Source organism: Anopheles stephensi, unplaced genomic scaffold (assembly GCF_013141755.1).
Source record: "Anopheles stephensi strain Indian unplaced genomic scaffold, UCI_ANSTEP_V1.0 ucontig390, whole genome shotgun sequence".
NCBI classification, from domain to species: Eukaryota; Metazoa; Arthropoda; class Insecta; order Diptera; family Culicidae; genus Anopheles; species Anopheles stephensi.
This window is the reverse complement of record NW_023405336.1, coordinates 35,001-40,000: the sequence shown is the minus strand read 5'-3', so window position 1 is coordinate 40,000 and position 5,000 is coordinate 35,001.

Sequence of the window (5,000 nt, the reverse complement as noted above, 5' to 3'; positions counted from 1 at the left end):
TAAAGCCTGGTAGGTGTTGGGATTATATCTGCAACACGGGCATTATCGAAAGATGGTTAAGTGGAGTCACCCAATGGGTGCCGTGCGTTATAAGGTACGTAATGCACAGTAGAGATACATTGTCGGGAGGTGGAACCCGAAAAATGTACAAGTCCGGGAATACGGGGTGCATCGTATGTAACGTTCGATGTACATATAAAGCCTGGTAGGTGTTGGGATTATATCTGCAACACGGGCATTATCGAAAGATGGTTAAGTGGAGTCACCCAATGGGTGCCGTGCGTTATAAGGTACGTAATGCACAGTAGAGATACATTGTCGGGAGGTGGAACCCGAAAAATGTACAAGTCCGGGAATACGGGGTGCATCGTATGTAACGTTCGATGTACATATAAAGCCTGGTAGGTGTTGGGATTATATCTGCAACACGGGCATTATCGAAAGATGGTTAAGTGGAGTCACCCAATGGGTGCCGTGCGTTATCAGGTACGTAATGCACAGTAGAGATACATTGTCGGGAGGTGGAACCCGAAAAATGTACAAGTCCGGGAATACGGGGTGCATCGTATGTAACGTTCGATGTACATATAAAGCCTGGTAGGTGTTGGGATTATATCTGCAACACGGGCATTATCGAAAGATGGTTAAGTGGAGTCACCCAATGGGTGCCGTGCGTTATAAGGTACGTAATGCACAGTAGAGATACATTGTCGGGAGGTGGAACCCGAAAAATGTACAAGTCCGGGAATACGGGGTGCATCGTATGTAACGTTCGATGTACATATAAAGCCTGGTAGGTGTTGGGATTATATCTGCAACACGGGCATTATCGAAAGATGGTTAAGTGGAGTCACCCAATGGGTGCCGTGCGTTATCAGGTACGTAATGCACAGTAGAGATACATTGTCGGGAGGTGGAACCCGAAAAATGTACAAGTCCGGGAATACGGGGTGCATCGTATGTAACGTTCGATGTACATATAAAGCCTGGTAGGTGTTGGGATTATATCTGCAACACGGGCATTATCGAAAGATGGTTAAGTGGAGTCACCCAATGGGTGCCGTGCGTTATAAGGTACGTAATGCACAGTAGAGATACATTGTCGGGAGGTGGAACCCGAAAAATGTACAAGTCCGGGAATACGGGGTGCATCGTATGTAACGTTCGATGTACATATAAAGCCTGGTAGGTGTTGGGATTATATCTGCAACACGGGCATTATCGAAAGATGGTTAAGTGGAGTCACCCAATGGGTGCCGTGCGTTATCAGGTACGTAATGCACAGTAGAGATACATTGTCGGGAGGTGGAACCCGAAAAATGTACAAGTCCGGGAATACGGGGTGCATCGTATGTAACGTTCGATGTACATATAAAGCCTGGTAGGTGTTGGGATTATATCTGCAACACGGGCATTATCGAAAGATGGTTAAGTGGAGTCACCCAATGGGTGCCGTGCGTTATCAGGTACGTAATGCACAGTAGAGATACATTGTCGGGAGGTGGAACCCGAAAAATGTACAAGTCCGGGAATACGGGGTGCATCGTATGTAACGTTCGATGTACATATAAAGCCTGGTAGGTGTTGGGATTATATCTGCAACACGGGCATTATCGAAAGATGGTTAAGTGGAGTCACCCAATGGGTGCCGTGCGTTATCAGGTACGTAATGCACAGTAGAGATACATTGTCGGGAGGTGGAACCCGAAAAATGTACAAGTCCGGGAATACGGAAAAGTTCCCCATGAAAGGCTGGGGATACAATTATTGATACAAATAATGTGCCTAAGGGTACATTTATTTTTCTAAGTCCCAGAAATCCGTCACTGAACATCACGACTTACAAACACATCTTCCCCCGGTCCTCCCATATACGGCACGGGGACAAGTATGAAGAATGAAAATCATGTGTGTATGGAACATATAATGTGCCTGAGAGCACATTTTTTTTCTAAGTCCCAGAAATCCGTCACTGAACATCACGACTTACGAAGACATGTTCCCCCGGTCCTCCCATATACGGCACCGGGGACAAGTATGAAGAATGAAAATCATGTGTGTATGGAACATATAATGTGCCTGAGAGCACATTTTTTTTCTAAGTCCCAGAAATCCGTCACTGAACATCACGACTTACGAAGACATGTTCCCCCGGTCCTCCCATGTACGGCACGGGGACAAGTATGAAGAATGAAAATCATGTGTGTATGGAAACATATAATGTGCCTGAGAGCACATTTTTTTTCTAAGTCCCAGAAATCCGTCACTGAACATCACGACTTACGAAGACATGTTCCCCCGGTCCTCCCATATACGGCACCGGGACAAGTATGAAGTATGAAAATTTTTGGTCACAGCGTGAAATCCCTCTAATGATCATGAAAATAGCATCGGATCACTTATCTGACCATAAAAAGTGAACCAAAACCCTATTTGGACAAACTTTTTGGTCCTATGAAAAATTCACTTTTCATATATGTCATGGTCGAAAATTTTCTAAGTCCCAAAAAATCACATATTCTCGAATATCTCGAAAACTACGTATCGGACAGGGGTCAACCAAGGTGTTTTAGAAAGGTCTTTACAAGCTCTATTTAATGAGCCATAGCGACTTTCAAGTGATTTTTTGACACTTTTTCGCATATCGGCATCCTTGGTTCCCATACTGGCCATAGGCCATAGGGCACCGAACGGCCAACTTTTGGTCCGGGGGTGAAATTTTTTTTTCACGAGATTTTGATGAAAATGGCTTCGGAACGCGTTTCTAATAATGAAAAGTGAAACCAAACAGTATTTGCGAAGAAAAAATTGTCCTATGAAAAAATCACTTTTTCTTAGGGTACGGGTCAAAAATTTTCTAAGTCCCAAAAAATCACATTATTCTCGAATATCTCGAAAACTACGTATCGGACAGGGGTCAACCAAGGTGTTTTAGAAAGGTCTTTACAAGCTCTATTTAATGAGCCATAGCGACTTTCAAGTGATTTTTTGACACTTTTTCGCATATCGGCATCCTTGGTTCCCATACTGGCCATAGGCCATAGGGCACCGAACGGCCAACTTTTGGTCCGGGGGTGAAATTTTTTTTTCACGAGATTTTGATGAAAATGGCTTCGGAACGCGTTTCTAATAATGAAAAGTGAAACCAAACAGTATTTGCGAAGAAAAAATTGTCCTATGAAAAAATCACTTTTTCTTAGGGTACGGGTCAAAAATTTTCTAAGTCCCAAAAAATCACTTATTCTCGAATATCTCGAAAACTACGTATCGGACAGGGGTCAACCAAGGTGTTTTAGAAAGGTCTTTACAAGCTCTATTTAATGAGCCATAGCGACTTTCAAGTGATTTTTTGACACTTTTTCGCATATCGGCATCCTTGGTTCCCATACTGGCCATAGGCCATAGGGCACCGAACGGCCAACTTTTGGTCCGGGGGTGAAATTTTTTTTTCACGAGATTTTGATGAAAATGGCTTCGGAACGCGTTTCTAATAATGAAAAGTGAAACCAAACAGTATTTGCGAAGAAAAAATTGTCCTATGAAAAAATCACTTTTTCTTAGGGTACGGGTCAAAAATTTTCTAAGTCCCAAAAAATCACATTTTCTCGAATATCTCGAAAACTACTTATCGGACAGGGGTCAACCAAGGTGTTTTAGAAAGGTCTCAACAAGCTCTAAATAATGGGCCATAGCGACTTTTTAGTGATTTTTTGACAAATTTTGTCATATCGGCATCCCGAGTTCCCATACTGGCCATAGGCCATGGGGCCCCGAACGAAAAAATTTTGGTCCGAGGGTCAAAATTTTTTTTCTCATAAATTTGTTCAAAACGCCGTCGGAACGCGCCTTAGATCATGAAAAGTGAAAAGAAACAGTATTTTGCAAAAGTTGGGGTGGCCTATGACTTACATGGCCACGTCCTAGGTCCGAGTTCCCGAGGTCGTGTTCTTCAGTGGCGGAAAAAAATGGCCACTTGTGGGAGATGCAAAATGTTCATTTTGTATTATAGGGGACACACTATCGAAGCGAAAATTTCAGAAATGGCCTAAAACGTGAAGAAATGATGGGGTATGTACGAAAAGAAGGTTTTTATGGTCAAACGGTGAAAATTTTTTTTTTATGAAAAATTTTGGTCTCCCACCGTTCATGAATTTCTAGGACCAAAAATCGAAAAATTTGAAAACTTCACGATCGAAAGGGAAACGCATATGTGGTGTTCCTAGGTGTGTACGGTGTACGAAAAACGGGTTCACGATGAGATATCAGGCAAATAAGTGGACCTAAAGTGAGTTATACGGGTAAGACGAGGTGTCCAAAGACCGAAATAGGGGTACCAACTGAGAACGAAATGAAGGTCCCCGAAGTCGCCATACAAGTTATAGGAGGTGTCCAAAGTACGAAAAGAGTTCCATATTCGGCTGTTCCTACTATATGGTTCCCTGATTGCTGCTCCAAGGAGTAGTGAGGAAGTGTCCAAAGGTCTGTTGGGGGTATCGAGGTGATACCCTCGACGGACAATATGCACGAAAAGTGGTTCGATGATCTATCCTGTAGGTCGTACGGCAGCCATACCCGGCTGGAAGTACCGCGGTAATTCCGCAATAAAACGTTCGCCAGACGAACAAACAAATTGAATTAGCTCATCGTAGTGTACGGAAACGAAACGAAAATGTAAGGTGATTAGGGATCCGGGAGCAATCTCGCGATCCCATGGTTCGGTGTAAGAAATGATACGAAGTGTTCATAAGTCTCCTCTGGAGGCAGAACCATCGTAGCAAAGTTCGGGAACCCAAGGGTCACAAAAACTCGTAGGACGATATCCACGAATAATCGGGGACTTGTGGGGACTACCGTGCCCTGACAAGTCAACTACACCTTAACTGGTGATGGTCGTCCTACGGGGACCTGCGGGGAACAAAAGGGTCACTAAAACTCGTAGGACAATATCTCCGAATAATCGGGGACTTGTGGGGACCACCGTGCCCTGACAAGTCAACTAC